At 51.3% G+C, this 21,599-nt stretch overlaps 1 protein-coding gene across 1 annotated transcript in view; it reads left to right on the plus strand.

The window, feature by feature from the left end:
* Positions 1 to 534: 534 nt before the first annotated feature.
* The window catches only part of LOC133350698 (collagen alpha-1(XIII) chain-like), a 116,152-nt gene continuing 95,087 nt past the window's right edge, over positions 535 to 21,599 (plus strand). Inside the window, exons 1-5 of the mRNA XM_061565341.1 lie at positions 535 to 559; positions 1,628 to 1,663; positions 2,788 to 2,817; positions 4,465 to 4,482; positions 8,616 to 8,666. The gene's annotated coding sequence lies outside the window, so the exon portion shown is untranslated. The remainder of the gene's footprint in view (positions 560 to 1,627; positions 1,664 to 2,787; positions 2,818 to 4,464; positions 4,483 to 8,615; positions 8,667 to 21,599) is intronic.

Genomic DNA, 21,599 nt, shown 5'->3' on the forward strand with positions numbered 1-21,599 from the left:
CCCACCCAGCCCCACCCAGCCCCTCCCCACCCCTCCCCACCCAGCCCCTCCCCACCCAGCCCCTTCCTCCCCACCCAGCCGCTCCCAGCACGACGGACGGACGGACGGACACAATAATCCCCTGTGGGCTGGTGGAACCAGGAGGTTCCTCCCAGTAATAGTATCATCAAAGCAGACCGCAGCGCATGCAGGGCAGCAGTGAAGTGTGCCGCAAACGGAGGTCGCAGCACGAACCAATGCTGCCCCGCAAGGCACACAGAGCTTCGCTTGCGTACCTGTTCCCTATCTACAAAGAAACTTTACACATACTCTTTGCTTCTTTCGGTAAAGTCGCGTAGTTAGAAATAAAATAAATTAAAAATAAAATAAAATAAATATGTCTACCTACGTGACTTTACCGAAAGAACCAAATAGTATGGATTCCTGCAGTCACGAACGCTTCAAATCAAGATTAAACTGCACACATTAGCACGTTAATAAGATGTCTCGTTTACTTTTGACGTTTATTTTTTTTTCTTTCAACCTTTTGCAGGGTTCTCCCGGAAGAGATGGTTTTCCGGTAAATCGCACAACTACCTTTCCTCCCTCATTCCCTACGCACCTCGTGCACTTCACCTCCCGTTTCCCTCCCTTCCTCCCCTTGTGTCCTCTTTCTCTTCTTCAAAGCGCACCCTCGCGTCAATTACGCGCGCGCGTGCCCCCTCTCCATGCGCTCTCCACTCCGCGCACGTCCGTGCCAGGCGACCGGACGGACTGTGCGCTCCTCTCTGATGACATCCCATCCTATCCTCCAGCGCTTTCTTCCCGCTGCAGTGCGTGCTCGCTGCGAGACGCCACGAGTTGCTCGCCGAATCCTTTCGCTCTCTCCCCGCGTCTCCCGTCTGCACGCTGAAGTAATGCATCTCAGTCGCGAGTTTCCCTAACGAAGGAGCGGGGGGTGGGGGGGGGGTGAGTTGTTGTACTGGGCAGAAAGAACGACGGGATATTGGCACGTCTCAAGATGCTGAGGAAGAGGAGGAGGGGGGGCTGTGTGTGTGAGAGGGGGCTGCTCAGTTGCTTTTGAGAGAGGCGACGCGCTCAGAGCGGATTCCAGCTCTGACGACGGTGAGAAATCACCGCGGCGATCGGCGAAAACAATTGTGCTGCAGCGTGACGTGTTCGGACGGGTTTCACGACCGAGTTGTAAATGCGCACGCCGTGGAGTTCAGCCATCATCACCGCAGCGCCGGTTTCCGTCAGCCCCTCGGCACGTGACGGTGAGTCCGCGGTTCGGGAGGGAGCTTTCGCGTGCAAGCATCTGTCGGTCAAGATTCTCACAAATGACCATCGAGACGTCGCGCAGGGGTGCCGAGGCCCGCGGGACCGACCCAACCAGCTCGTCCCTGTCGGCCGTTCTTCGGTGTCCGTGGCAAACAAACAAAAACCAGCACCTCACACCACCGGCCGCCTCGCCCGTCCGCGGACAGTTCAAGTGTTTTTCAGCCATCAGCTTTGTGGACGGAGCCGGCGGAGGTGTCGGTACCCCCCCCCCTCCACCGCGGCCCCCTTCCCCGTCCCCCCCCCCGTGAGTTGAGAGTTCGCTGACGCTGGCCGCGGTGGCTGGATCGCTCCCTCCCCCCCTGTGTAGGGCAGCAAAGGGAGCCCCGGCTTCGCGGGACCCCCGGTGAGTGCCCCTGGTGACGTGCGCCGCTTTTCCGCAACTTCCCAACATAAACCTCCTCGCACCCCCCGTCCCCCCCCGCAGAAGCACCCGCGTCTCTCTCCCTCTCTCTCTAGAAAATGCTCGTTTACACACAGCACAGGAAACCCCAGCATGCAACATTGCCCTGCAACGGAGAAATAGATAACGGACGGATATTTTGGGCTGCGGCCCTCACTTTTAGGGAGCAGTGCACAGAACGTTAGCCGTTTATGAATGTTCGCCCTGCAAGTCAGTGGTGAGCTTTTCTCGGCTGTGCTTCTATACCGCTGCCCAGTGTAATATCTAGTGATACATCTCTTTGCGCTAATGCGTGCAAGGATTTGTTTCATAGTTCCCGCAAACAATTGTGAAATTGATCAAACGTAAAGAAAAGCCAATTTTAAACCATGGGCCTTGTGAACAGGCAATGGCTTCTTTCTCCCCTTAAAAAAAATACGCTCTTATCCTGTGGTGAAAATTCTCTGTCTTAAACTGAGGCGGTAGGTCAAGGGTCAGCTCACACTCTGCACCTCATCTTCGGCAAGTGACCTAGGAGTGAAGCGAGTTTCACCGTTGTGAAATCGGTGCTTCTGTGGGCTCCAGTGATCCCTGCTTGTAATGGGCGTGATGCTGCCAGCTTTAATTGTGCTGCCCATGTGCCATCCCCGCTAAACTCAGGCAGAGCTGATGAGCCTCGCAGGTGGCAGTACCAGTTAATTTTGCGACCCGCCGGCTGCGTTTGTTATTAATTTTCGCTCTCACCCCCAAGCAGCGACTTGCTTTGGTCTACGTGGTAAACGAGCATTGAAATGTCTCTTTTTAAAATTGTATTAACGTAAGCATGAGCTCATTCTAATTGACCCGTGTCGCGAACATGCATACGCTGTTTCTGCTTTGTTAACATTATTAATGTTGTTCGAGTAACGGTTGGCAAATGAGCTTAATTCTAACACCGTTGAACCATTTCCCAAGGTAATTGTGTTACGACTTCGTATATATTAATTTCTCCACCTGAGCTTTCGACCCTGGCTTTTTTTCAACATGGACGTAAATCTCAAAACTCGCTGATGGGCGCCTCCTCCACGCCGTGACCTCACTCTCCCCAGTGCCGACCCCACACCGACCTCTCATTAAAGGTCAGCGTAGAACATCAGGCCTATTACAGGCGTCGACGTAAATTTTGTTCCAAATTCCAGAGTGTCTCTTCCCCCGCTCGAACAACCATTGGTTGGTGCTCATCTCTATTGGCCAATCGTAGAAATTCCACCTTTTTGTTGCGGGGGGTGGGGGGGGGGCAGCGTCTTTGTATGAGACGACCACCGTTCACTGACCCACAAAGACCTGTTTTATCAACCACTGAGCAATATTGGAGCGATTCGACCATCGACCATGAATTCAACTCGCAACCTTCTGATCGGTAGTCGAGTGCTCTGAACCACAACACAAATCGGCCTGGTCCTAAATGTACATATATATTTTATTTTTTCACAAAACAAGGTTGCATAACGCGAATGAATGTTGCTGGCAATTACGGGCCACATCGGACCACTTGCAAACCACACGAACTAAATGAGCGTAATTTAGCTGCGAGTGTTTTTAATGTATTTATTCCCCTGCACCACGTGTGGCCTGTGGGAGTCGTTGCGAATTGAGTTACATTTTAATCTTGCCTCTACTTGCCGCACCTGCTGTGCGTTTATTGCTTTTCAATGCCGTGTGAGGTCACGGCCCGGGGAGTGTCGTAGTGGAGTCCAGGAGAGAGGAGGCCCACGTTATCAGACACTGAGGCCCTTCCTCACCGGTGTGTGACGCAGTCGAAAAGCAATTCGATTTCCTTATATTAACCAAGCTGGAATTAGTGGCGTATTTATTGGGAGGGGAAACTTACATTTGCCCTCAACAACTCGCACGCGAGTGAGAAGGGCCGGTCTGATGTCTGAGTGGTTGGGCACTGCAGATGGTAATTTAACCTGAGAATCCTCAATTGATTTTGATTTGAACATAGAATGTGGTATAGTGTTCTATAGTGAGAGCACATGCCAACGTCACTCCCAGTTTCCTTGGATATATATATTTTTTACGTCACAATGTTCATCGTCGGCAAATCATTGGCAGCAGTGCCCAATTTGAGGCATCAGGCAGTGAGCTGGTGAGATGCACGAGTGATTAAATGGAGATGAGTGGGGAAGTGATTGAGCAAGAGGGTGAATGAATGAGCGAATTAGTGGGTGAACAGGTGAATGCCTTGGACCTGTGGGCAAACCAGTGACCGACTTCCCAGAGAGACGGAATAGTCGGATTCTTAGCAGAGCGAATTGATGAGCACAATTGACAGAATGAGCGAATGAGTAAACAAGTGACAGCGAGTAACTCAAGTTCAAGTTCATTTATTAGGTATAGCCCTGTGAGCCATTCGGCTCTTGAATCGGGTGCAACCGCAACAAACAAAAAACAAAAACATGAACAAGAAAACATCTTAAAGTGAATATGTGCAAACATAAAATCCAAGAAAAGACAGCAAACTGGAAGAGTGCATATAATATATACGTGTGCGCGTCTATGAGTAGCTGAGAGAGTGTGAGATACAGCGAGGGTGTGACATGTGGAAGAGTGCGAGAGGAGAGGGAGCGTGAGAGGCAAGGGGGGAGTGAGCACGATAACAGTGGATTGGCTGAGAGGCTGGCAGGCTGGCGTGCGTGCACTAACGCGCTGTGTTTTGTGTGTCCCTTTCCCCCGCTGCTGGCCTGACTTGCATGTGGCTGTGTCCTTCCCACCGCGCACAGGGGCACGTCGGACAAAAGGTGAGCACTCCCCGGGGTTCCTGGTCAGTGGCCGACAAAGACAGCCCCCTCGCCCAAGCACTCGCAAGGGCATCCCGGGAATGAGGCCAGAAATTACAAAAAACTCCTTTGTCAATTCACGATTGGATGAGTGAGGGCCTCCCCACGAAATCGTTTTGGCACGAAATTTTGGCTCAATTCCTGCTTTGCGAAATAATTTTGCGAGCGGATTAATTGAAACGAACGATGACGATGATGGAATTGATTCCTCTAGAAATTGCTTGCGTTGAGAGTCACATCGTTGGCAGTGATGTCAGAGGCAGATATAAACCAGGCACACAAACAGCTCCTATTGTTGTGCAGATTCACACTTAGGCCACGTGACCTGGGTTGCCTGACACGCGTTCAGCATCAACGTTGCGTTTCCGATATTGAAACACGCCTTTGCCGTGCCACCGCAGTGGTGTAACTCAAAGTCACTTGAAAGTAATTTGTTTTCCTCATGAGCGAAGCTTCAGACGTGTTTCCAACAGCCCAGCTCTCATGCAGCCTCGACGTGTGGCCACAACATCAGGGCTGTTGATTTGCTCCATCCCCTCTTCCTTTAAGTCACCACCCAAACTCTTAACGACAACCGCACGCGGCGCATCGGCATCTTTGGGGCCGTCCATAAATGACGTCACGCACCTATGGGGGGGGCAGAGTGCAGCGCCAAATCAAATACGCACTACAATGAAATAGTTTAAAGCGATTTGAAGCATGTTTTATTTTCAAAATGGAAATATGGCTTTGGGGGGGGGGGCAGAGCTTTGTGACGTCATATTTGAGGGGGGATCTGACTTTTTGTGACGCCGTGTGGCGAGAGGGGGGGGGGTCAAAAATCGTCCAAAATCGCTTAACGTCATTTATGGACGGCCCCTTTACACGTCGCCGCGCCGCGCTCGTCAATCTGAAGGCGCTGGAAGCGCGGAGGCGCGGGGTACGGGGCCGATACGGTTACAGTGCTCGTCTCGTCCCCGAGGAGGGCTGGCCCCCGGTGCGTGCCCAGACCAGCGCCCGTCCCGACGGGGGCAGCAGTCGCGCTCAAAATCCACCGCAGATCTCGTGCAGGAATTTGCGCGTTTGATGGAAGTTGGTCTCACGTTGGGGAGACAGAGGGCGAGGGAGCGGCGAGAGCTCCGAGTGGCCCGCAAGGGGCTCGGGGCGCGGTGTGAATATCAGACCCGAGGCAGGCGAGTGTACGAGCGGGGGTGGGAGGGGGAAACTCGAGGCTCTTGGAGGTGAGTGCGGCACCGCTCGGCTCCCCCAGACGCAGCCGTCTCTGCTACGAATTACCTAACCAACCCTCCAACCGCCCCCCCCCCCCCCCTGAAAAAAATGCGCACGCGCGCCTGCCTGCCTGGCTGCCACGCTTTGAAGATGCCCTCCCGTGATGAATGCGGCCTGACGCGGGCGCGTTTAACACGTCAAGTCGCATTCATCATAATAAACCATCAACACGGGGCTGCGGGCCGTGGACGGGGTGGGTGGGGTGTGGGGGGGAGAGTTAGGCGAGGGGAGTTGAGGGGCGGTGATAAGGGGGTCGGGGAGGGTCTGAGAAACGGTGAACCCGCAGGTGCCGCACCGGGCTGGGGGGCTGGGGGGCTGGGGGGCTGGGGCCGAGGGGGGAGGGGCCAAGGGGGGAGGGCCGAGGGGGTAGCCCCGCGGGACGCGGCTTTTGTGAGATTCGCTAACGAGGCGTCGGCCGCCGCCAGAGTGAACGCGAATATCACAGCTCCGCGAGGTGAAAGTGAAATGACTTGGTCGGCATGGCCTCGCCGAGTCTCAAGTCTCCTTTGCAGGAGGGGTCCGGGCTCGCTGCGATGTTTGGCCACCGCCTTGGACGAACGTTTCGTTTTCGGCGTGGGAGGGGGGGGGTGACGCTCGGCGTTACCACCTTGAACAGCTGGCAAGCCCTGGCAGTCACCAATGCAAGGACCAAGCAGGCTCAAATCTGCTTCGCTGCCAAGATTTGACACAATTACAGGCACATTTTAGGGTTATTTGATTATCAGGTGACCAAAGTTCTTGTTGGGGTCCCTGCGCGCCGCATTCGATTTGAAACGCAAAACACCTGTGCGGTTACACCAGGCTCAGTGGCAATGGGTATTCCTATACATAGTTCTGCGTACACAATAGCGTTTGGTGTACACACTCCGTGCGTACATTTACACTTGCAAATTACCAAGTGCATCATCGAGTATCGATGAGCTGCTAGCCCTCGCCGCGTATTTTTCTCTCGTCATCACCCCTGGCCTCGTTAGCCAGGGAGCAAGTCCTTTGAGAGGCTTCATTAAGATGCCATTTTTTTTTCTTCTAAAACTGTCGATCATTCATGCACGACATCGGCATGTTCTGAATTATGACTCAATAACGGCCACTGCCGAGTCTCGAGCGACTTCCAGCGCGACCCACTCCTGGGGCTCAATACTTGTACAGATGTAATTGGCAAATGAAAAAAAAATGAAAAATCTGAAATGCGGCTTCAACAAAACCCCTTCCTGACCACAGCTCCCCCCCCTAGGGTTTGCCCGACCGGCGGCAGCTCGTTCACGGCTCAACCTGCCCTTGCCTCTGCCCCCTCCCCAACAACCCCACTCAGCCCCCCCCCCCCCTCACCCCCTTCCCCGCTAATCCCAGGTGCAGGCTTGGCTTGTGCCGTGGGGCAGCCCTCTAGGTGGAGTGGCTCTTGAAGCTAGCCAGGCGCTCCAGCTGCAATTTCGCTCCGGTGCAGCAGCGTTGTTGTTCAGCGCACGGCTACCGTGCGCTTGTGAGCACGTGCGTGCACGCGTACGCTCGTGCTAGGGCGCGTGATTGCGTGTGTGTGTGTGTGTGTGCTTGTGTACACGGATGTCCAAACATTTTGGAATTACAATAACGCACACTATTGCTACCATGTGCTCGATGACTGCAGTCAAAATTAATCGCTCTGTTGTGTTTAATAGTTGCCTTTATTAAATTTGGACCGCTTCAAGTTTTCACTTCGTTATACAGTTTTGCGGTAACGTTGCATTTTTCGCATATTTAATTACAGCTACTGCTTGAAGGGAAACGTGATTTGTTACAGCTACATGCATAGCTCAGAATACACCGTATTACATACGTAGCAGTATTATTAACAGCCGTGCATTACAAACAAAAAAACATGCGATACATTTTTAGTTTCGGGCGTTTTTTTTGCGACGCACCAGTCCGATAGACATTCGGTTCTCACCCTTGGAGTCGCTCCGCTCGCATGGTGCCCGCCCAGCGGCGCCTGTAGGTCACGTGGCTAATGTCGCGTCGTGAGCTCTGGATCAGACGAGCGCATCCAGGTCATTGAAAGATGCGATGTTAGAGCCAGCGTTAGTTCGTCCACTGTGCCTGCGGGCTGGCTCGGTGAGTCGCTCGCCACGAACCACAGGGACGAGAACGAATGTCCTGTATGCTGAGCTTCCATCAAACCGCACGTGGCCAACCGTGCAAAGCGAAGGTGTGGAGGGGGGGGAAGGACAACAAACGAAGCACAAAGAGCAGTGCTCACGAAATGAGTTTTCGATCTCGAGAAGCTTCCCACCTGCGCCCCAAATCGGCCGCAACTTTCACAATCTGTTTGGGCGGTGTGTCCTGTCTTTCCTGCTCAGGGATTTTGTTTAATTTCCCTAATTCTGGCTCGAGTTCCTGCGAACCCTGTGACAGATTCATTCTCTCTAATTGCCCGTGATTTCGAGGAGGCTGTTTCCCCCACCCCCCTCCCCCTTCTCCCTTGGCAGCGTTAAGCTGACATAGTCGGGCATATATCTCATACCCCCGTCACGAAAAATCCCTCCGAAGCCGCCCGTTATCCAGCTGACGAGTAACAAACCAACGCCGCTCGACAAACCTGCTTGGTGCTAAGTCAACCCGTCCGATGCCTCGGCGCGATCGACTCGACGCCACCGCTGTTCGCCATCGTGTCATGAATAACGAGAGCAATTTTATTTCACGTCGCCGGTTTATTCGCCCGTTTATTAAATCCAGCTGCCGCTTTTTTTTATTTTTGCTTAAATTTTTTTTAAGTCGCGGGCTCCGTGCGCGACTGTTGAGAGCGGTGCCATCAGAGCGTGGAAACGCTGACCGTGTCGCTCTGCTTGCAGGGGTCCCCTGGGGAGCCAGGGCTATCCATCATCGGACCCCGAGGACCCCCGGTGAGCATTCGCCATCCCTCCCCCCCCCCCACCACCCCCTAAGCTGCAGCCGTTCTATATCCCCCCCCCCACTCCCCTCTTAGAATAATAACAAAAATGATGAAATACAAACCAAGTCTGATTCATGTCCAACTCACAGGGCCATGACAGCAGTGTTCGTCTCCTTTTGACAGACACGAATCGTTGGTGGAAACGACACATTGTTCAAACGGGGACGAGTCACTCCATAGGAAAGATCGCTGTTGACCGCCTACAACGGCGGTACACGTTTTGTAGACCACATGGAGTACGTTGGGCTAACTCAACCCCCCACACGTCATTGGAGGGATTTGAACTTGCGACCTTCTGATTGCGAGACATTCGCTCAGACAACAGCACGACCTGACGGGATGTAACCCTGATATTCGTTGCATAATTTCAAATCCTCAAGGAGTCATGAATAATAGCCTATGCAAGGACAAATCCTGCTTGAGATGTGAGGCAGGTCTACGTGAGTACTTAATCTTTAAGTGGAAGCAGCATGGTCCATTCTATGACCTACTACTTATCCTCAAAACAGCCTCTTGACACACACACGTGCTTCCAAGTCAAATCTGCAGGGCCACCTGTAGCAATTGGGCCGCGCATTGTTTTCCAAGCCATGAGCACTTCTCTATGTGGTCGCGGTCGTGTCTGGAGCATGCCAGGGGGAGAGGGGGGTGGTAGCGGTGGCAGCGGTGGCTGGGCACGCGCGGGGAGAGATGGGAGGTCGGCGGAGCTGGGATGTGGGCGGGCTGCTGCAATTGGGAGCTCGCAGAGTGAGAGTGGAAAAGGGAGCGGGAAGGAGCCCAGGATAATAGAATCCTGCCGATGAGAGCCAGCCACGTTGGCAAATGATAAATGTTCCAAGTTGGCAAATGATAAATGGCGCTTGCGGTCCCATAGATGTGGGTGCATAATAGCACGTCCCGGAGCAGCCAGCTGGCCGGCCTGTGGTGAGGCGGTGATTTCACGAGGGGCTGAGCAGGAGGGATGGGCACAGGCCTGTGGTGAGGCGGTGATTTCACGAAGGGCTGAGCAGGAGGGATGGGCACAGGCCTGTGGATGGTTGCATGAAAACACCTCGTGCGTTGCATTTTTTTTCCCCCTTTAAATAAATAAAAATTTGCGTAATGTGACAATATTTTTCTGGATTTAAGGCCCTCCCCCCATGGTGCGTTAGTCATGGGGGTTGTTTGACCGTACTTTACCACGCTGGTCGTCAGGTGCGGGTTGGTGAAATGGGGGAGCCCCAGGCATTGGTTCGGATGTCACTCGCCACTGACGGGAGCCATGGTCGGAAATGAATTTCAGGTCGCGGGGTTTGTAGCTTCACCCACTCCCACCACACTCCCCCTCACACCATCCACTGAAGTCGTCCGCAGATGCTAATTCGACTAAGATTTTAAAGCTCGTGATTGTTTTAACGGGAGCTTTAAATTGGTTGCAGCGAAGTGCAAACCAAGGCTGAGGTTTAAATCATCTAAATATGTGACGAATTAAAAATATCAAAGAATAACCCAATTGATGCGGCTCATTTGTTAAAGTAGCCCTCCCAGTTGCGAGCACACGCGTTTGATTTACAGCCGCGGTTGACTCAGGAAGGGCCTGATTTCGCTTTTAATATTTTCAAGGTTGCTGATAGACTTTGAGTAGTGCAGCACGTGGCGAGTCGCCACGCGCTCACCAAGAAGTATACTGCATGTGGTGTGCTGGGTGTGGTAATATTTAGCGGGGCCACCAACGCAGAAAGACCCAGCTGAAATGAAGGCCATCATCATCGCCATCAACCATTTTTAAATCGGTAAAAAGAACACCAACAGTTGGAGAGTCAACAGCAATTGTCCGATATTTGTTCTGACCATACAATATTTTTTGTGTTTAGTTTGTTGTCCTTCCCCGCACCTCCGATGAGCATTGTTGGCTACTTAGTTCTACATACATACATACGAACGTGGAGTTGCCACCGGTGACTTGGAACGACCGACAAAGATTGGGAACGACCAACAAAGATTGGCACCGCGCTGAAGGCATTTTTTCGTCAAATAAAAAAAACACCGACAGTGTCGTTGTGGGATGAGTGGGGGCAGCACGAGTGACTCGGCGGTAGATGCAGAAGGGGAAGATAAAACGGAAGGCCTTGTCAAATCTCTTCCAGCTGTAAGTGCGGCTGGCTCACCCACTGGTTCCTCCTTCTGTCTGCGTCCGACTTATCGCAGTCCATTTGGCGCTCCGATCCACTTTGCGGGAAAATTTGGGAAAACCCAAAATGATCGCCGATGAAAGAATTTTCATCGCATCTTTCAACGGCGGTGCCACGAGCGTCTTGCTTTACACAAGAAACAATTTCCGTATATTCAATTACAAAAATAGCTCGTCAATTACTGTGGCAGCTCAAAGCGATCTCGGGTTTATTTTTCCGAGCCAAGTGCTCGCGTTTATGTCGTTTGTTTTGTAGTCGCTGTCACGGTTGTCTCAAACGCGTTGTGATCCAACGCTGACACCAGCACTGCACAGTTTGGGCTTTAGAAACATACGGAACACGTTATGCAAGAAATTGGGAAAAAGTCCAAATATTGTCAGGAATACATATTATTGTCGTAGGGAAGTAATATATATTTTTTTTACGTATTTATTGTTTTAGGATTGTGATGTAAGTTGAACCCGCGTATAACTTAACTTTCAACCATTTGTCAATCCACCGCTTGATGAGAGCCCTCCCCATGTATGTTGTTGAACTTCTTTCGCGCCGTACGTAGCCAACCGTGATAATCGGATGTGCGGGGGAAGGACAACTAACTAAATACAAAAATCCATGTCGGTCGTGGGGGCTTGTTGACCATTCTTCACCAACGATGGTCCATGCGTGTTGGTGATTAATGAGCGTACCCAGGGAGCGGTTCAAATATCATTTTGCTGCTGATGTTTATCTTTGGCCGAAAATCAAACAGGCCATACGCACAGCAGACTACTCGTGTAGAAAAAAAGTCATCTGGACCAATGCCGTCGACGCCACCGCACCGCACATAGACACCGCGATCACCGCAGTGACCGCGATAACCGATCAATCAATCCTCAGGGCACATAATCAGAGAATGATGTTGGGGTTTAGACAAAGATTTAAACATGAAAGGTAATCTCCCACATTATACAGTGTAATGTGTATATCGCTGCGGAAAAAGCTAAATTGGAAAATTTCAGGTCCCGATGTTTGCCTTGAATTGTGCGACACTCGCGAGTGTGCGGCGGGCTCGTCCACGCTGCCATCTTCGCTCCAATGTGGCGGTGGAGTTTTTTTTTCGAACCGAATCATGCCACAAGTCTGGGAACAATGTATGGTCAGCACAAGATAGCTGTGCGTAATATTTGTTTGAAATTACCCTTTTAGGCTTCTGCAGACAAACGGGCTTTGTTTGGCGGTTGCTGCGTGCAAGCACGCTCAATATATACATTTGGCGGTTGCCTTTATGAGATGGGGATCGGCAGTGTTGTGGGTCTCTGTGGTCATGTGGAATTATGCCGCGGAGTGAATGTATTTTTAAAAGTATAAAGCGTGAGTTATTCCCTTAAAATTGAGAATAATCAACTTTTCCAGCCGACAGCTCTTCAAAGTCCTGTTTTTTTTATCTGTAGACAGTTGTGCATAGCGACCTGGACTTTTGCCAACGTAAATACTGCCAAAGGTGTTAATTTGTGAATAATCTAAATAAAATTCTTCAATAACTTGAACAATTTTACTTCTTCAATAACTTGAACAATTTTACTGCAGGCTGCTGCATCGAGGCGTTTATGAGCACCTCTAGTCAACGGCGTGGTTTGATGCTATCGAACGGTCACGGCGAAACGATTTTTCACTTACGGAAACGAGCGTGACGATGTCTGACAGAGTAGGGTTTCCCAGAATTCTCGGGACTCCCATGATTCAGTGGAAATGGCCGTGGACAACAGATCCGAACAAAGTCACGTGAACTCGGTGCCTCGGCAGGGCTTCGGCCCAGGATGTTTCACGTCTGCCAGACCTCGGCTGAGAGAGGGGACGTCTCTTCGCCGTGAGTTCTTGCAGAGCACGAATAACTCGCATACCTCCACGTATTGATCCTGTGCAGGCAAAACCCCAGCACTTGCAGTGACTCACTCAGATCCTTTCATACTTTGTTAAAAATCATAAAAATAATAATATAAAATCTCGTCAGTCGTTGCTCGCAGACAGGATCGCGCAAGCTGCTCGGGACTTGTCAGTGCTCGGAATTCCTCTCGGTCTGAGATTTCCCGCCGCCGCTGCCAGAGGAGACGCAGGGCAGGTGAAGCTCTTGCTAAATTGGCTTCAGAACGTTAATTTCCTGCAATTGCCCTCCCTCCTGCCCTCTCCTCCACCTCCTCCACGTGCGTGTCCTGTTTAGATCTAGCTCCCCAACGGTGGCCTGTCCACGAGGGTTTATCATTCGTGAGTTGCGATTGCTCTAGAAGTAACAGTGGCCCAGACAAGGACTGCTTTGGAGCAGAGGAGCCTCTCACACTGGCTCAACATCTTTGCTCATTCGGACATCTGCGCGTGGACGCACGCCCCGCTCGCTTGCTCGCTCGCACGCACGCGTCCAGCATCGTGCACACACGCATGGTCGCATGAGCACAACGTGCACACACGTGTGGGGCTCACGTCTAAATAAAACTCGAACCTGCAGCCGCAGCGCGTTTATTTTCACTCTCAGACAATCCCGTTTCCACATGATTATTAAAAATAAACGCCAGCGGCGTAGTGGGGACCCGGCCGTGAGTGTTCCCATTTCGCGAAACGTCAGCCATTATCTTTGACACATATTTGCGGGAGTTTGTTTTTGTAGCGTGCAACAGCAAAATGATTTCACGTTGTGGACCTGCGGCGGTCAAACTGCCTCGAGAATTTCGACGGTGCAGCGTTTCAACCGCTAATGGCGATGAAGAAAAATGCCTAGTTCCAAGTGCGGCCCCCGGTCGGCAGTTGTCTCTGCACTGCTTCAAATGTCTCCGCAAACGCGAGCGGGAATCCGAGGACATCCGTGGACTCAAAAGAGTCAGAGGATGAAAGAAAACTGCCGGGTTGCTGTTTTGCTCCTCATTGCCCGAGTTAGGTGTTGTTCCGTAGAGTTCACTTTCTTGTTGTTGATGTTGTTGAATGAGCTCTAATCGTCGGCGGTGGCGGCCTGCTAAATCGTCCTGGCACAGACGGTGACAGCCACACCCAGGCCACTTGCCACCTGAGACTCACTCGGCGCTTAAGAACCAGCAATCACGGGTCTCACGAGGCGGCCAGTCACAGCGCCGGGCCCTCTAATCAGCAAGGTACAGAAGTCAATTGAATTTCTGCAATTTGGGTTGGGAGTGAGGTGGTCGCTCATTAATTTAATTGCAATTAAAGAGCCCCAATTTGTCTTGAAACCTACTCCCCTCGCCCGTGAACCCACGACTCTATTTTAGGAATTGCCGCATTCGGTCTGTGGCCGTCGGATTTGTGCGCGGCTCTGCGCGAGCTTTCCCCGGCGATCGCGTACGCGGTGGTGGTGGTGGTGGGCTTTGGTGTGCGTGGCTTTTGAATGAAAGGGGTACGAGGAGAAGAACGCTTTGGAAGGAAATTGGATTAGGTTACTAATGGCTTTCTGTAGTTAATGAGTTAATGGCTGTGAGGGGGGTGGAGGAGGGAGGCATCCTTAAATTATTTTCGTTGCCCTAATACGTTAACGTGGAATGGATGTTGTTTTTTTATGCGTGTGTGTGCGAGGGGGCGCTGGGTAAAAAACATGTCCCGCGGCCCCCTCTGAAGTTCTGTAATTCTGCTTGCGTGAGCGCTTTAATCGCCTGTTTGTTTGCATCCCCCCAACCAACCACGCTGCTCACCCACGCCACCACCGCTCGCAGCTATCATTAATGCGGCGCTTATCGTGAGGTGTAATTGCTTTTGGTAAACATCGCCCGCTCGGTGCAATGCGCTTTTATTTTTTTTTAAACGGCTCCACGTAAAGCTCGCCAGTTCGGGTTGAGTCAAAGTCGCGGCGGTCTCCCTGCGCCGAACGGGCATCGGGAATTTCGTCTCGGCTCTTGCGTCGGCGCTGGTGGAATATTCCACATTCCCATGGCAGGGGGCTAGTTTCTTTCGCTACACGGTGAACTCCGCCCGGCTCGACTTCCCACAAAGCGTTGACCCATTTCGTAGTTGCGACCTCTGGCAATAAATTTAACTGGTGACCTTCCACTTGGGTCAGGCATCCTACCAGGCGTGGTGGCACCCAGACAGATGACTGGTCACGTGCTCGGGTGACAAAGAGGCCTTTAATTGTCCCCTTAAAGGCCTCTTTGCAGTAGATGGTGCACTTTGGTCATTACCGTTACAAACGATCCAAGCAGCTATGAGAGTGCGTTAACCTGGGTTTATAGCAGTAAGCTGCTGTACTCAGCCGCCCGATCACCATAATGCCCGTGTACAGTCGCTTTCCACTGCTAGATTAGAGCCTCCTCCACGCCATGCTGGTGGCGGGGGTTATTCGACCCGGCTGCTCAGTGCGGGTTGCCGGAGGTGGGGAGCGTAGACCTGGGAATATAGAAGTACAGTACAACCATGTGCTGCCACAGCAGCCTATAGCGTGCCTGTTTCGCATGGTGGTCGCCGTACGGGCGCTGTACCACGGCTCCCTCAATGCTGCTGCTTGTCTTTCCTGGATCTGACAAGATCGGATCGCGTTTTTTGGACGATTTGAACGTTGGCGCCAACGATAATACCGCTCATCATAACAACATGAAAACATCTTCCGTTTTATTCATGTTGGACTCCACCAACAAGAGCACAAAGCAAACAAATCACAATTCCGATGGCACAGAAGGTCCGGGATTGTTTACCGGGGTTCGGTCACCAGCTGCAGCGACGAATCGAGCCAAACGATGGCTTCTCCCTGCACTCGGAGATGCTCGAGGTGAGGAGGAGGAGGGAGGGAGGAATAGACTGCAGACTCTTCCATGTGGTATATATATATACACACAACGTTTGGTAGAAGGGAGAGGCGACGGACAACATTAACAACGGATTCAATCGTGAGCCAATGCGAAAGAAGCAGGAAAGAAGACCGCGGACGAGACAGCAGCAGAGAGACGAAAAATCAACGCGTTCAGAGGCCACGGCTGGACAACAGCGACTTTAGAAAAGAAATGAAAGAAAACGGCACGGAGGCCTTTGCCCAGCAGGTGGGAAACCGTCGGCCGACAACGACAAGAAGAGCCGAGTTAGAATGGAGCCTCGGCCACGATTACTAGCGCAGCAGCTGCGGGCAGCAGAGCAAGTCAACTACTCCCCCGCTCGGTGTTGCATGGCCGAAACTCCGTGGGCTCCTTCCGACCGCGGGGGCTGTTCGTGTGCCCGCGCGCAACGCATACGGCAGAGAAAGACAAGCGAGCGCCAGCGATTCGTTCGCTCCCGCGCACCCTTGTTTTTTTGTTTTCGGCCTTTTGCGAACGCACGTGTTCCAAATCACGCGTTAGATTTACGAAGCGGCGAAAGGCGAGGATCGCTCACGGCCTGCCGTCTTCGCTGCGCACTTAAACCCAGCGTTTGTTTTGTTTTCCGTTGCGGGGGGGGGGGGGGGGAGCCCTGTTGTACCGTGATCGGTTTTGCATGCGTTGCTCTGATAAGCAAAACTAAAAAAAGAGAAGTCCAAAGCTTCAGTTTAATCGAGTCAGGCTGCAGTCAAACAAAATAAATAGATCACAAGCAAATAAAAGCGCGCAGAGTTTGGACTCTTGTGGGTTTGCATCTTGCTCGCTCAACCACACTTGTGACTGCAGAAACAAACCCGCCACCTTAAATGTGGCTCTGCACTTCATTTGGTCGAATTCCACCTTTGTAAATTGAAAATAATGGATCGACCATCATGCGACAAACCGTACTTTTGCAGGAAGGTGGGTTCGGGAAAGTACTCCCCCCTGCTGCGTAAAGCCGCGGTCACTTACACCGACCTCAGAGGGTCGCTCTGTGATGTCCGCTTCAGTGGGCCGCTCGCTTAACATAGCGAGAGGTCCACATGGGGGTTTTTTTGTCTGCTGACATGATGCCAATAGCACAATTGGCGTAAAATTTGTGAAAAAACTAAAAGTGAATGGTTATTAAGATCATCTGAAACCTACATTTTTTTATTTGGGTCCCGAAAAATGACAGCATAAAGATTGATTGGTTTCACTGAACTCAGCCTAAAGTCCAGTCCCATTGTTCGTGAACCAAGTAATTCGCTTCCATCGATTGCGAGTCTAAAGTTGATAGAGAGCTGGCAAAACCTGCTACCAGTTAAAAGTAATTATATATAAATGAGGAATGATAGCCAGTGAACCGTCACTTATTATACGTTGAAGAGAGCTTCCGGTTTACTAAGTTTGCAGTGTAAATGTTTAGGACGGTGTCTATATTAGGAGGCATTGAGTACAACGGAAAGTTTCCACGAAGTTTCAAGTAACGTTACACAAGGGTCAAGGTGTACGGCCCCACACTCAAGCGAGCATGGGGCCATTCTCATGTTCGTTTCCGTTCATGAGCCAGTGGCGAAGATTCTACCTTTGCCGTGGCAGTGGCCATTCCAGCCGTACAAATATCATCGTAGATCCCCACAAAGCGGTCGTAATTTTAACCCACCCTGAGGAATGGTGATGGGCCTCGTCAATCCACTTTAGGGATTTAACCTCCGAGGGTGTTTGTTCCAGCTGTGAGCCGCACACTCCTCCGCGCGTAGACTTTAATCCTGCGGTCCGCTCAGCCTCGGCACACTGCGGTAACGTGGGGCAGCAGTAAAGATTAACGAACGGCCATTATTTGCAAGGAATTAAAGAAGCAAGTGATGAATTGATCGTAGAGCCATTTGTCAGCGGGCAGTTGCGTGACTTCGTGTGGTTCTGGGCCACAACAACGCGTATCCAGTGTAATTAGAATCCGATTTCCAAGCGTCTGTTTGTTTAATTTTTCTAAGTTTGAGTTTCTGGCCAGAGTCTGCGTGCAGTCGCTGCGTTTTCTTAAAGTCCCATACCTATTTTGCGCGCAAACATAATTACTTGGGGCAAAAAAAAACCTGAATCCCTTTCGCAACGCTGAGCATTGAACGTTGAAGGTAAAATCTTGCAGTGTTTTATCCCCCCCCCCCTCCCGCCTAACCGCGAGCTCGCAGCAGCAGTGCGATCAGGTAAAACATAAACACCGCTTGGCCTCATTCATGGGCTGATAATATAATGAGCCTACTCCACTGATGCTCCCTGACCCTCACACTGGCAAACAAAAAACCACAACGCTCTCTTAAAATCGCCGTAATTTTTTGTTCTAAGGTTTCCTCACGCACCCCCCGCGTGTGCCCCATTTATAGACGCTCGACATCTCGAATAAAGAAACAGATTAATAAAGGGTTTTTTTTAATCTCATCGGAGGACTAACGGGGCGGTCGGCTGAGCCCTGTGCTGTCCTGGTCGCGACGCGATGTTGAATCGCGAGGCGAACGCCCTCCGTGGCCATGGGGAATTTCTTTTCCATGGCGGTTGCTGGGCACAGACCCGTAGGACCGAAACGCCAAGAGGCCGGCAACAGGAAGAGCACAGTTGGAAGGTGCAATCGATGAGTTAATGCGCTTTCTTGAATTGTGCGAGGTGGTTATAAGGACTTTGCGCGCGAAAGAGACGGATGGGAGCAGTGCGAGGTGTGGTGATCGAACACGGGGTACGGTCGAGACGAAACAGTGAGTCCCATCGACTGAGTCCTAAACATGTTTGGAGGAATCAATGAGCGATGTTCATGTTAAGGAGGTGACTAATCACCGGTGAGCGAGTGACTGGAGCGGATCAACGAGTGAAGTTCACGGGAAGAGTAACCACGGTAGTAGCGATAGAAGAGTGATATGGAGGCAACTGCATTTCGTGTGTAGCAGCAGTGATTGTTCGGCACACCTGGCGACGCCGATACTCACGGTGATTGGGGACGGAGGGGGGGGGGGGGGACGGAGGGGGGGGGATGTGCCGGGCCCGATGCCAGCGTCGCTCCAGGAAAAAAATGTGTTGGGAGCACACTTTCCGACGTTCGCCTCTCTCCCGTTTTATGGCGGAGAGATACGGCAACAGTGAAAGTGCGGTGCGAAAATGAAAAAACCACCACCCCAGCGCGCACGGCTCTCGCTTGAATTCCTGCTCAGCCGGCTGACAAAGTACCGCGTTAAAAGGCAATTACGTCCACGTGTAACGCACATTCTGTTCTTAGAGCGCGCTCAATTTTCGGACGAGGTGGCTGTTTAATGTGTGGCTTTTTCACATCACCCCAGGCACGCTCACTATGCCAGGCTGTTTGTTACCGTTACAACCGTGGCCAGTGGGATTTATTATTACAATGAGATTTATTTTTTTGGTCTTGGCCACGCGGCCCTTTGCTGCGATTTGTCGCGATCCGTACGACTCGTGTAGCGGGTTTGAAGTTTTTCTCGAAGTTGTCATCTGACCCGTTCCAGATTGCGCGAGTTTAAATGACCGCTAACAAGGAGGCGTCTGTAGCCACTGGGGTTCACAACGCGCGGCGGCTGTGGTCGCGATTTCTGAGAACTCTGCAGACACACTTTCTGCAGCTGTTAATTGCCTCTCAGAATCTCATGCAATAGCTACGGCATCGCAGTTTGATAACGAAATTCCCAAGTGAGCAAAGTAAAATAACAAGCTGGCAAAGCCAGTCCATTAATGGAGGCTCCATTCCAGGCACTCGGACGCCTTATAACGCACAAGCGCTGATCGCATTAATACATCTGAAAACTTGTTTTTATACCTATGCGTGCAAATTCTTTTTTTTTCTTTACCAATCTTGCCCAGTTTTATATTGGGAAGCAATGTGCTAAGGTGTTTAGCAAATTATTTGGGGGTGTTTTGTGAAAGCACATGAAGCATCCTCCGACGGATGGACGGATTGGACGGACGAAATATTTCCAGAGCATAGCAGTAAGCGGCCAGTCTGATCCCTTAACAAGGATCAGCAAGGATTTCAGCCAACTTTTGAACGATGGCAGCCGGTCGAGAAATCCTCTGAGTAACGCCCGTCTCGATTTGTCAGCGTCGGTCTGCATGGCTTGAGTTTGCGAGGGAGGGGAGGTGGGGGGTACGGAGGGGGGGTGGGGGGTGGGGCTACTGGTTGCTGGCCGCCGCTGTTGCCGCTGTTTATTCAAAATGTCTCCAAGAGTTCGTCAACGTCTCAAACGACGTGCGCGCAGTTTTCGGTGACAGATGGAGGAAATGGATGGTGGTGTCAACCTCCTTCCACCACCCCCCCTCCCTCCTCCACCACCCCTCCCCGCCCCCATCCATTCCTTAGGTAATTTATATTAGAGAAACATGCAGCGTGGGTTAATTGTGTAACCTTATCATTCAATCTATACCCGTGCGTTTAGGCAGCGCCATTAATCTGTTAGCCAAAGGACTTGGCTTTAAAGTGGTTTAGGGGGGGTTTGCGTTCAGGGCCAGAGGTGCTGTTGCCGCCGTGGGGTGGGGCGAGTGTCACCGCCAAACACGTCACTTGCGTTGGCATCCCAGCATCCCCTCCGGGCTGTGGGGGATGATGATGGGGGGGGGGTTGTTTTTATGATCGTGACCCTGACCTTAACTTAACTCTTGACCTCAACTTTTTACTTATTTTCGTCTTCTTTTAAACGTTAATCCTGTTGTGCTCACGAGTTGGAAGTGTCCATTCAGAAAGTCTCGCAGAGCAGTGATTCGCCCCGCGCGTTAGAAAAACGGCCCGCGGAAGGAGACATCACAGAACTGCTTTAAAAATTCCTTCAAGTGACTTTTTTATATCACCGGTCTTTCCAGCTGCACCCCTTCTACAGATAAATATTTGTAGATTAAGTGAAAATGGTGAAAAAAAATTCGCGATTATTTTTTGTGCAAGTTATTGGGTGACCAGGCTGAGACACACTCCGACTCGCTACATTTGAGTAACCGGTTTAGTTGCGAGCGACCAAACCTCAGATTGGAACCCGGTATCCCAGCGCTGTGATCCCTGAGCCACTCAGCCACTCTGACCTTTATGGCTACAGCTACCTCTCGTTTTACGCGGGGGTTGTGTTCTTCAAAAATGGCGCGTGAATTAAAATCACGTAAATTAAACATAATTTTCCCATAAGAAATATAGGCAATGGTTGGGGTTAGGGAGAGCACACGATCGAATCTTACGTATTTTACTGGTTACAGTACATATTATATTTACAATACTGCCATTCATGTCTTAAATATAGTAGCAACCTATTAATGAAAACGTATATATTTTTAACACGTAGTGAGATGCTTACCGGACATTGGTAGGCAAATGTGTGCACAAGACAAAGGTCACGTGGACAGGATCTTCAAAATGGCGAGCGAGAAGGAGATGCTGATGCTGCCCGCGCTGTTGGTTGTCGTACTGCACCTCGGGCAACATCGCTACTGAACTTTGCTGCCCGACTAACGATTAGCTCGCAACACGTTCCATACACCATGGCCAATGCACTGGAGTGCGTCCATTCAATAATAGTGCGCGAATAACAAAAATAAGTCTGAATGAATCTCACGCGCTAAAATCGCGTTACGTAAACGCACGTAAAACGCGAGGTAATTGTGAGCCAAAGTCCATGGGCGATGGAGCCTCTGGGAGCCCTTCAACTCTGTGTGGCCGGTGCTGAGATTCACACAGAGCCAACAACCCCTTCCTCCTGCCCACGTGCATTCTCTCCATCGTAGCATCTTGTGTACGCACCCCCATGACTCCACACCCACCAGCCTCCGCCACACATTATAGCACAGCTGTCCATATGTACACAATGCTAATATTCACTATTATAATTTATCGCCCTTTTGTCAATGCATTTCTGGATTCAGTCTTCCCTCGCGTCAGTTTTACAACATGTTTGACCTTAT

Source organism: Lethenteron reissneri, chromosome 34 (genome assembly GCF_015708825.2).
Source record: "Lethenteron reissneri isolate LAM-NWPU_2019-01 chromosome 34, ASM1570882v1, whole genome shotgun sequence".
NCBI classification, from domain to species: domain Eukaryota; kingdom Metazoa; phylum Chordata; class Hyperoartia; order Petromyzontiformes; family Petromyzontidae; genus Lethenteron; species Lethenteron reissneri.